General features: G+C 28.3%; 1 protein-coding gene across 1 annotated transcript in view; it reads left to right on the top strand.

The window, feature by feature from the left end:
* The first annotated feature begins 8624 nt into the window (after positions 1-8624).
* LOC132926365 (uncharacterized) overlaps positions 8625-13278 on the top strand; it is a 65734-nt gene continuing 61080 nt past the window's right edge. The window contains exons 1-2 of the mRNA XM_060990716.1: positions 8625-8858; positions 9153-9261. The gene's annotated coding sequence lies outside the window, so the exon portion shown is untranslated. The remainder of the gene's footprint in view (positions 8859-9152; positions 9262-13278) is intronic.

Raw genomic sequence — 13278 nt, 5'->3', positions numbered from 1 at the left:
AAATTCCAATTTAGACGAAATTACTTATATTAAGGATAAATAACGATATGTTAATTACTTTGTTATATTTTAAAAACATTATTCATGGGAAATTGGGAACTTAAAACCATTATGTATTTTAAATTATTATGAATTTTACTATATGCAATATAATTTTCTATTTATTTTTAAATATTATATCTATTTACAATATATATATTTATATAATTTTATTTAACAAGCATGTTTTTTCAATAGCTTTTAAAATTGTATATTTTATTTGTTTATTGTTTATAGCATTCAGTAAGATATTTATACATTATAGCTAACTTTTGGGCTGAATCACCAACAAATTTTAAATACAAAACTTGTACCTATATTACGTGTGTTTATTTTTTGAATATATTATAATTAGCTTTGAAAATTTTAAAATACAATAAAATACTATTGTCTAATATCTATATTAATGTGTCTATACGTTTATGTAAAAAATAAAAATTTCTTTTATATATGATCGGTTTAGTAAAAAGTATATAAACTATTAACTATAAATACAGATACTTAAATGATGAAGACAATTTTATTTATTATATTAAAAAATATGTTATTTAAATAATTTAACTCAAATAAACTCCATTTTTAGGAGAATCATATAAATTAATGAACACCAAGTGCAATTAATTACCAAAGAAAATGACTATTATTATTATCTTTATTTTCAAAATGTGTTTGTTTTCATGTAATAAAATCACATTGTTATGTTGAAAGTAAATAATTATTAGGACAATATTATTATTATGCGACTTAAATACAAAACATGTAATCACGTTGATGTTCAAAATGTGTGTGTATGTATATGCGTGTAGTATACAATATGTTAATATATTATGTGCGTTGTTATTCGATTATAATTATATAGGGACATAGGGTAGATGGGGATGGTGATAAAAGTTTAGCGTCGCCGGCAGGTCGTTTCTGGCGGCGTCGGTGTGTCGCCCGCGATCCCGCCGTTGCTTCCAAAGGATGATGAATCGCATAACTTCCCCTTCCATCGATATCGTCGTATCGTCGTATTTCTTTATTTTTTTACATCGTAAATATACATTTTTTTCTTATCATTATTTCTATAGTATGGAATTACAAAATAAGAACCAGAGGTCTATATTATATGCCTCGCACACGACACAACTGTGTATCAAAGAATACACTTGTACATAATATATGATATGTGTCATAGTGGCAATGATGTCTATTTTTTTACCCGATCATAGAACTATAATATTATAATGTTATGACACTATGTGTACTATCTCTCTGAATTATAATATTATAATATGCACATTTTTAGAAAAATCAATATTGAAATAATCGCGTTTCTCCGATTGTCAGCGCGTATAGCAAAAATCGAGACGCTATGCTATATTACATTTACTATGAAATACAAAATAATAAACGTCACCTTTCTGTCTTTTGCGCTGACATCGATTACACTATATAACGACAAAAAAATCAAATAAAATAAATAAATACCACCAGTACAGAAAATACTACTGTATACACGCTACGTTTGCGTTCTCGATTTGAGTGTCGCTTCCTAAGTTTTTTCTCCGACATTTCATTACTAAAAGTTTTTTTTATTTTCCGAAAATCTATACGCATACAATGCATAGCGTACACATAGTATTGTTCATTCGTCCCGAGCGTTTTGGTATTTTCCAATTTTCTGATACATTTAACGTTCCGTCCGCGTGCACGTGTGTGTGTGTGTGTGTGTGTGTGTGTGTGTGTGTCACACACTAAAGGCATCGAGCAATTTGTTTCACCTCCAACGCTTTATAGTCTCAGGATCGCGTACATGTATATATGTTATTTGAACATACATATTATACGCCTAGATAGTTTAGTGTGCAACGTATAATAACTAATGTGAGTGTAAAAGCATGTCCAGGACCGGTGCGCGGAGCATGTGCAAGCCGTGCAATTGCAGCACAGGACTTTGTGATGAAAATGCATTAAAAACCTTATAGATTTAAAATTAAAATTGGATAAGCCTCACGATATACGTGTACCCATTGTATAAACGATGAGTATACGTGTAATATAACATAATTTAGCACCTACACGCTCGAACCGCGTCGAAACGTTTTATTTGCATCTTTAATATAAAACCGTTTTTGTAAAAGCAGTGCAGTGGCGTAACTATATAAGAGGGATCAGGGTTCGAGGTCACATCGGGGCTTGGACTCTTAGAGGACTTTGTTGTGCACAATATTTTTTCATTACAATAATATATTATTATATCTTTTAAATAATTCAATATTACACATTTATTCAAGTTTTATTTTTTATTTTATGAAAATGTTATTAACAGTATGTATTGTATTATAGATCGTATGTGAGTGTAAATATTAAATTATCAACGAAATGTTTGTATGGCATTTATGAAACGTTAGTTTGTATTTCTACGATTTATTTATTTATAGATCGGCCCTTAAACAAGTCTGATAATGACGTAATAATATATATTTTAATAAAATACATTTATACAATTATACGAGTATAATACATAGGTATACAATTATTATGTTATCATATTTAATGTTATTATAAAAATTAAAGGTACCTACGTAAATAATATGTATTTAATATAATTTCAGCAAGGGGAAATACACCCTATATACTTCCTGGATACTACCCTTCTTGAGGGAGTGTTCCCGATAGAGGCCCGTTAAAACTGTTTTTTTCTGATTCGAAATTCTTAAGTTATATTACTAGAATGGTCATATGCGTAATCTGGATGTCAATTGGTTTTCTCCTCACATCCCATTTAAGCTTTAATTCATTGAATATTTAACATTTATAGATTCTCAGCGGAGCGATGGATGTATCGATTTTACAATGATGTATGTTTTTTTGTGTATACACTATAAGTTTTCGAAATTAACTTCAATTTTTAACTTGGAGTGTAGTTTTAGATATTAAATTAGATCTAATTTGTACTTTAAAGAAGTTAAAATTAAAAATTCTCTCAGACTAATCAAGAAAAAAAAATTAAGGAAAAATAAATATTTTACTAATAAATAGTTTACTTTTTGATAAACTCGATTTTGTTTTTTAGTGTACGATGAAAAGGAATTACCGTAAATACTTGACATTTTAACTATTCTTTTTAAGTTATTTATGTATGTTTAAAATTTTTATTTTTTTTTATACATAAATAGAAATTAAAAAATATTTTCTAAGTAAAATAAATTTAATATTCTTCGTAAGTTAGGTTTCTTTATAAATTAAAAAAATATTGAAAATATATAGTCAATATTTTTTTATAATCGTTTAAAGTTAGAATTTTAACAAAATTCGTCAAAATCTCATAATATTGTACAAATAGTATACAATTAGGTGTTAGAAATTCATAAACATTTTTCTTTCCAGTAATTAAAATATAAATATTTTATATAAGGTTTTTTATAAATTTTCAACTTATTTAAAAAATTACCTTTAAGTTATATTAATTTTTTATGAGCGTCTGAAGTCGTTCATATTTTTATTTTTTATGATATTGCATATTTTTCCGTAAAATAACTATATATTCTTCTAGCTATATTTGTTTTTTTGGTGTAAGGACTGTAACTCGAATATAAATAACCATAGATTAGGTATCTTGCTATTTTTACCGAATATTTATGATATTTTCTGTATATGAAATGTTTTTTAATTTGATTTTAATTAATGATGATAACAGCTTTTGCTTAGTTAAAAAGATTTACAATTTAATACAAAATCACACATAAGTTGTATTCATCGATATTTAAAAATATTTAAAATAATATGACTAATTTATTTTCATAAGCATTTCTAGTTCAAATATCGATTAAATTCCTCAAAATAACTAAAATTTTCAAATTTTTTTTCGGTTGAATGCAAATGCATAATAATTTAATACTAAGTTCCACATAATCATTTTATTTAAAAAAACTAAACAATCTAAAAACGTGTTTAATCATAATGTTTTTTTTTATAGACATTTCAAGTTCAAATTTGGATGAAATTATATATTTTAACCATGAATAACGATATTTATATTTTTGTTTAAGTTAATTTCTTTGGAACATAAAACTTTTACATAATATATTATTTTATTTTAAAATGCAATGTTTTCAAAAAAAATATAATTGAATTTGTTGTAATATTAATAGTAAAATAAATCTAAATAATAATTTTAATTTAAAATTGAATATACTTATACAAGCTGATAGACTGTCTCTTCTCAAAATCTTATCATAATATTTACAATAATATATTATTGAATTCATTTTTAAAGCACCCATCACAATGACCAATATGACACCTACCGTACAGCAGAATGGTAAGCAATTTTTCTTAAACATTATGCATGAATCTATATTATTTTTTTGTCTATGGTTTAAGTAATGTTTTAATAGTTTCACTTTAAGTTTTGCTTGTTGTAATAAGGAATAAGGATAGCAGTGATAGCAATAATTTGATGTTTTTTTACTAATTTTAAAATATTTAATATTTACATAAATAGATTTATTATTAATACATTGTTTGATGATAAGAATGGAGTATCATATCTTTCACCACAATATTTTTAGATACATAGACAAAAAAAAATGTATTCAAGTCACACCACTAAATACCATTTGTCAATAGTTGTGGGCTTGTATAATTAATAATTTCCATAATGCCTCTTTATGGAACCGGGAACACCCATTTATCGCATCAACAGATGTTAAATTTTCTTACGAAACTGAAAAATATTAGCATTTTATATATTGTACGCGTCCTAATATGTTTATACTATACAGTTAAGTCATTATCGATAACATACATAGAGCGCTTTGTTTCTTTCTATTATATAATAAAGTATTGTGTTTTTTTTTTGTATTTCGGTGTTGTATAATTCCACGGAAATCAAAAAATCTATATAGGATATTATACACTACATAGGCATATACATGATTGTTTCTTCCTTTGTCCCTGTATATTTAAAAACAACTGGACCGTTTTCATTAAAAGTTATATCAATAGATTCCTTGAGACTCAGGGGTTTGTGGCTTCATTATCTAACATATATAGTTCGCTATACAGTGACTCATATATTAACATTGTTTCAACTTACATTAAAATCGAATATTTTTTTGTCTATATATATAGGGTTGCTATTGGTTATATACTTATAATATATAATAAAATAGTTATTATGATTGGATATAATTTTCTGTATTGTATTATATTTTGTCATTTAGGCTAAGAAAGGTTATACTATAAAAATGTAAAATTGAGTAACAGTTATTATTTATAAAAGGTAAATTATATGATTGAAGTTTAAAATTAGGGATGGGGCAGTTCTTAAAAAATCATCGATTCTGGTTCTTGTTCGGTTCCATAAATTTAACTACGGTAAAATTTTATTAAATATAAGAATAATACATTTTTAAAATTTTTTATTAATATGCATTTCAGAATTTTAGAAATAATAATTATTAACTAATAATTTTTTATTTGTATTAAATGTTTAACATAATTAATAATATAAAAATATACACTAAAAAATCAATTGACAATAATTTTGATAAAAAGCATTTTATAATATTTTAACTGAAACAAAAGGTAAATGATAATAAATTGATTATAATAGATAGTCGGTAACATCACATATTATATTATTGGTCTGGTTACATCTTATTAACGTACAAGCCAAATCCACAGTTTTTAACCAATTTGCACCAAATTTGGTACATATATTATTCGGGATTTCAGATGGGTCGTAAGAGTACTATTTTTATAGTATAGTAGATAATATGTGCAATAGCTATTATGCATAATAATCTGTGTGCATGGCTGAGATCTTTAGAACCAAAAAATACTCGACCGATTTTGACGATCCGAGGAAGGTTGAACCAATTCTTTTGCAGGCATGGCTTACCAGATATTAATAATATTAAAATCATAATTGTTTATTTATTTATTTCTGCTTACGATTGGTGTAACGTAAGAAAATTAAATTAAGAATATACTGCAGGTGCAAGATTCCCTATCTTAAAATGATAAATAATTAAGAAAATACAGTAAGTTATGAGCATTGAAATATAAAAATATTTTTTCATAAAACATCCTAGTGGATGTATATCAAAAAAATATACCGAGGAGTTACCTATAGGTTAGAGCGAAGCAAACAGGAGCAAGACGCGTGAAGTTCCCTCTTCCCTAATATAAATATATATGATATATCATTTAGTTGTTTTGGGCAAAAAGTTTTTTATTTTGTCAAATTTAGGTTGGCCCTTAGCCACGCCACAAATATCATCCACCCTACAATAATAATAATAATAATAGGCACGAGTGACGATGCCGAATGACTGCAGTATTATAATGAAAATATTGTAGTAAAACAATATAGATAGAATTATATAGTGCGCGGTATTATATTTTAAACGGCGTATATAAAGGCGGCCGATTGTTGTTCGCCGTCTGCAGCAATAACGGGGGCCTGATTTGATTCCGGTTCACTAGATTATAATATTGTGGACGAGCACCACACCACACTGCTCTTGCACGCACGACGCGTAGCAGTATTATTAACAAACAAAACAAACAATAAACACATAATTCACAAACGACTCGTGATGCGATGACGATAACGCCACGCGTCGCGTCTCCTCGGTCGACAATAATGAGCACCACCGCCGACATCGGCGCTAATTGTTTTTTAATTACCTAACGTGTGCTGCGCCGTATCTCTGTGTAAAATATACGCTAGCGACGCAGTTCGACACGCCGCCAATATTATTATAATATACAGCGTGCGTAGGCGTGAATAGCCTAAGTGTTTTGGGTGGACTCGATTACCCTCCCCCCCAATAATATTGATTAAAAAAAGTGGTAAAAATAATATTATCGATGACATTCAAGTAATTGTGTTTTACATATTTATTGTACAATAGGCTATTGTATGCAAACTTCGGATCATACATTATAATTATTATCTTACAACATTTTCTACAAGAATATAAACAACAATTCTTATCGTCGGTTATATATACCAGTATATATTATATGTGCGTGTTTCATCTCTATCATAAATACTGCACCGTCTACACCTACCAAAAGAAACAACAACAAAATCTTAAATCATTTTTTTTTTATTATTAGTTATTGAGTTTAATTTCAAAATTTTAGAAAAAATATCATATATTTATCTACTCAGTACACTTACTTGATTTGGAAACAATTGAAGTAGTTGTTTTTATATTTTTATACCTCCCCCCCTTGTTCATGGCAATGTGTATAGATGTAAATACATATCATATTTTATCGTATATTGTACGTAATACGTTATATTATGTATAATGCATTATATTATATACCTATATCGTATTATACGTATATAGTATACTGTATACACACGTATATAATATATATAAAAGCACACAGTGTATACAATAGTGGAAAAGTAGTTATATTATTTATCGATTTGATTACATTAACAATTAACGGTGGCCGTATATAGTTAATGTATGACATGTCCACGAAATCGAGTGCGAGAGTTTAAAACGGTTTAACCGAGTTAAATTTATGATACATTCGTTTAATATGTATAACGTTAAACGACGAAACGGCACACACACACATACACACGCATACACACGCACACGCAAACACGCACAAACACACACATACACTAACGTGCGTATATATGCATAATTATTTACGGTTTATGCAAAGTAATTTATATAAGTAACGGTCATTTATAATACGGTGCAGTTACGGGGAATAATACCGTTTATTATGGTATCGGTGGAGTGTACGGCAACAACAACAGCAGCAGCAGCAGCAGCAGCAACAGCGGCGGCGGCGGCAGTCGTGGCAGTAGTAGTGTAATATACTATATTATAATATTATTATGTAGTTTATTTCACGACTATAATAATATAATATAATATTGTAGCGGTTGAGGTTTCGGGCCGGAGGAGCTATATAATAATATTATTATCGCACACGCGCGGCAGTAAGTAATAATATTCTGTCCGAAAGCCAAGAATTGCTCCGCCGCCGCCGCCGCCACCGCCGCCCCGCACCGCGTTAGGCCTCGACCGTCGCCACCTATATACATAATAATATTATATCGTATATACATATAATATTTATTCGTCTCTCAGGTACAACGCCGCGCGGATATCGCATAAGACGTAAACGGCGATCGTTTCCCGATTATTGTCGGATCGGCGTCGGTGCACATACAGCTACGGGCGGGAGGGGGAGAAGGGAGTGGGAGCGATGTGGTCGCCGTGTACACGCGGCCATCTATCGTCGTTATTATATTATCGTTATTATTTGTTGTTGATCGCGGCCCGCGATCGTTCTTCGGCGGAGATTAACTCGCGACGGACGTTGCACCTGCACCGGTGGCAATACCCGACCGGACCGCGGACGAGCGATCGGCACCGGAAGAGCGTCGCGCCGACGACCACGGCGACCGTTACGTTTCCACCGCCGGCAGCCGAAGCGCCCCCGTTCGCGGCGCTGGGTACACCGACGACTGGTGGCGGTGCGCGCGTGTTGCCGTCGCCGGGCGGGCGGGCGGGTAGGCGGCAACATCGGTTCGGTTGTGTGCGTCCGTCGTGGTGTCGTCGTCAGTTCCCTCCAATCGTCGGTCCGCAGAGTCGTCCTGCACGGGGTGCTCGCTGCTGCTCCGGCCCTGCGGCGCACGCCGGTCTCGTCTCCACGGCTATAATATTAGTTATTACGTTTATCGCTGCCGCACGTTATTGTAGCGTACGATAACGTACTATTAAATGACCGTCTCTCGGTGTACAATACCGTCATCGTCGTAATGTCTTGCGCAACATCGTAATGTAATAATATTTATTGTTATAATTATTTGCATGATTATTATTGTTGTTATTGTTATGAAATCATCACACGCGAGATCAATTGAGGTCTTTTTTTTTCTCTGCGAAATTTAACGACTCAACACAAAAGTATAATATACATCGCACGTGATGTTTAAAATTTAAATCGTAACGTATTATTATTATACGCGTGTATAATATTATTACGGTGTATCACTGCGATTGAAAATTAATCGAACTATTTTGTCGTTTCACGATGTTTTGATAAAAAAGAAAAAAAATCCGATGTCGTTTTAGATTTTCCCGCGGAACGCGGCAATGACGACGGCCGAGCTGGCGGATGACAGTGTCGAGAGATCGCGCAAGCTGGACGTCGATGATGGATCGCACGCCAGTCGCGGTTAAAGTGAGTAATATATTTTTAATCTATATTCTATAGTATAGTATACCTACTCGTAATAAAATATCATAATAATATCCATACAAGTCATACAATTATATTATTATTGTATTTACCATACGTATAATTAAGATATTATTATTATTTATTTATGATTAAGTCGTATACAATATTAATGTATGCAATTGATTATCTACATGTGTGTATAATATATAAACAAAATGAAGTTTCTCTGCTTTTAATATTTTTAAATTTAGTAATGTGTGTAAACCGTTACATCGTTGACGACGACGTTTACTACCGGCCCGCAAAGACTTTCTTAGCCGGCTAACTATCGCTACGTGTTGTACCTTATATTATATACTTACACGTAAAAAAATAATAATAATAAAAACTTTTTTTTTTATTATTATTTTTCTTTTAAACTTTTTTTCCTCTTTTATTTCTTTACTATTACTATTATCGTTGCAAAGACGGAAACACGCAGTAGAGATTCGCACTTGTTATTATTACTACTGTATTTCCCGCTGCATCTCCTATCGTTTATATATACGTGTACGCGTGTGTGTGTGTATAAATAGATATATATATATATAATATAAGCACACGCTCCCACAAAAAGAAAAAAAAGAGAGAAAGAAATAAAAATCAAAAGTTAAATAAATAAAAGGAGGCTAGCGACGTATTCGTATTACAGCTACTATATTATTCTCTTTTGTAGTATTCCCGGTCTCGACATCGCAACGTCCGGGACGTGGCTATTACTAGCTACCTTATAATAAAATAACGGTGGAGGAGGTCAATATAATATTTTATTTGTGATAGTATAAATAAATACCTAGTAACAACGTCAGCCCCCATAGACAATATAATAGTTATAAATTTATAATATTTGAATACCATAATTTAACTCTCCATGTTCCGTCTCTTGAACATTTTTAACGGGGTCTGTTATAATATAATGATACAGTATAATATTTTTATTATTATTATCAATGTCAATCGCTATTATACGTGTGTGGGACGAGTTAGATTTAATACGTTAATATATTTTTTCCTCCGAGTTATATATACCTTATAAATGCAAAACTTGACGACACAAGTAAAATATTAAATTGCTTGAGATAATAATTCTTTATACTTTTTGAGGGAATAAAGTTTTTAATGAAATAAGTATAATTGTATTGTTCAGTATACAAATTCATAAAGTCGGTTAATAAGAAACAAATTGTTTGGATATTAGGAGTTAAATTACATTTTTTTTTTTATTACAATAACAATGTTTTAAATTTTGTTTGATAATAATGTTATTAATTTATTAAACAATGTGATCATACACATAAATTAAAATATATTTTGTTAAAGCGACTATTTTATGTAAAACAAATGTAAATCTTCATTGAAATGTATTAAAAGTTATAACTCGTGATGATTTTTTATAGTGGTAGTTAACATTTAATTTTGTTATTCTTTTTTTTTTTTTTAGTATACAATAATATAAAATCAGATGAAATATATATTAAGGAATGAATACGTACATATAGTAAGCTAATAAAGTAGTAAAATAAAAATTTGTTTAGAAATAAGAATAAATAGGAAGTTTTTAGAACACATATACATTCAAACATTTAAATTTTTACAATATATGAGTACCCTTTTTGGTAAAAAATCTACGACCCGATTTTATTTTCCAATTTTCCGTTTAATCTTCAATTTTCTTGTTTAGTTGTAAAATAATTAAGTACGACATTATACATATTTATGTTGTGTTATATATTTTGAATCATTTTTATTACTTATATATTATATTATTATGCATATTATGTAGTTGACTATGAATTTACCTATATTAGTAGTTAAATTAATTAGTACTTATATATATTACAAAACACATTAGTTTTTTTTAAAACTCGGATTTATTACATTCTGGACCTGGAGTTCAATAATCGTTAATAGTATAGTAGTAGAATTGAAATATAGCTGTAACAGTAAAATGGTTATTATTAGATTAACCTTTTTAAAATTATATTTTAGAATTGTATTGCATTTTAGATTCTAAGCAAATGAGAGATGAACATACTCATTTTATAATAACATGTATTAAAATAAGTATTAAACATTTTTTTTTTTAATTTCCAATTTCGAGGTTGGTTTTAGATAGAAAATTGGATCTAGTTTAAATTTAAAAGAAGTCGATATTTAAAATTCCCATAATTTGTTCTTATATATTGGTATGAAATATAAAATATATATATGCACATTTTTTTTATATATTTAAAGTTAGAATTTTGACGAAATTTGTCGAAATCGCAAACATTTGCAAACTATTTCGTAGTTAGAAATTCATAAAAATATATTTTTTTTTTATTTAAGATCTTTAAGTCATACTAAAAAAATATTTAAACTTAAAAATTTAAAATATATGTACACACAATTATTTTTATATGAATTTAAGGTTAAAATTTAGAAATATTACATGTTTCAATGAAAAATAACGATGTTAGATACTTTGTTATAATTTAAAAGCATTATTCGAATGGAGCATTTACGTATGTAATGAATGTTTGTATACGGCATACGGAATAACATATTCAAAATAAGTAATTTAATTTTAAGATATAAACCTATTTATACCATAAAACTATTCACACTTTTTTACGATAAGATGTTATTGATTCAACAGTTTATAACAATAGTATAATATGATATAAATCATATTTATTATTATTATAATAATAAGAAAATAAAAACCATGCAATATTTTTAACAAAAATAAAATCAACATATTGAAATACTAATTGTAAAATAAATTACTTATATATCAATGTTAAAAAACATATCATGAAATGTATTTAGTGATACAGATTGACAGACTGTCTCCGTTTAGAATCGTTTTTCTTATACAATGGTATATCATTGAATTAAAATTTAACACATCCATTATATTGACCTTCTCAACACCTACTAATGTATTAAATATACTTAAATAAAATCTCATATTAAAATATAACCTATTACCGTGTAATAGTACGATTACTTTTGTATAAAAATATCTATTTTGTTCAAAGTTTATAAGGTATAATATATATTTATTATAAATGGATAATATTTTTATTATTATTAGATGTTCACTGAATTTAAATATATTATCTAGTAATACATAATTAATTTATTGGACCTCGCAATCACCTGAAATATATATATTATATATATATAATATAGGTACGTGTAGAAGTGTTTGTTTAGTAAGAAACAAGTTCTACAATTAATATAAATATATATCGTCATGCATTAACTTACATCACAATCTGAAGACATTAAGCGCTTATTTTGTACAAATGCTAATTTTTATTTTAAATTTGAACCGCAATTATTGGAATAAAAGATTGATTATACAGTTCAGAATTTATTTTACACTAAAAAGTGGTTAATTTTTTGTTTAAAGAGGAGCTCGATTATATTTATTAACTGTTCATTTGTTTATATTTATTTGATATTTTTACCAGTACTAATTTAAAATTAAAAAATAAACATTAAATACAATCTGTAATCAATAGTCATGGTGCTGCATTAAAACGGATATTTTTTATTTTTATGAAAAAAATGAATAAAAACATATATTATTACAAAATCAATAATTACGATCATAGTATATAACGATTTAATGTAAATTTATAACCAATAAGGAAATAACTAATAAGTAATAACATAAATTATTTCTATGTCTTCGTTTTAATAAATTCTATATTGAACAATGTTATGTTTTATACTTCTGTAATATTATTTAGTTTAACCTAAATAATATGAATTATTTTGATCATATAATATAATCATTAATAGGGTGGTGCATCTAAAATGTAAATTGAATTGTTAAAATAATTTATCACAAAGCATAGAAGTTATAACACATCGCCTTATTGTATATTGTCGTATTGAGCTCCCAATTTTCAATTCTTATATCTTAATAATAACACTGTATCTTGATATAAATATCTATGTATATTAACCTTATGTAAGACTATC

The sequence above is a fragment of the Rhopalosiphum padi genome, chromosome 3, assembly GCF_020882245.1.
Source record: "Rhopalosiphum padi isolate XX-2018 chromosome 3, ASM2088224v1, whole genome shotgun sequence".
In the NCBI taxonomy this organism is placed as follows: domain Eukaryota; kingdom Metazoa; phylum Arthropoda; class Insecta; order Hemiptera; family Aphididae; genus Rhopalosiphum; species Rhopalosiphum padi.
Note: the sequence above shows the minus strand (reverse complement) of the source record. Positions and strands in the feature narration are given on the sequence as shown.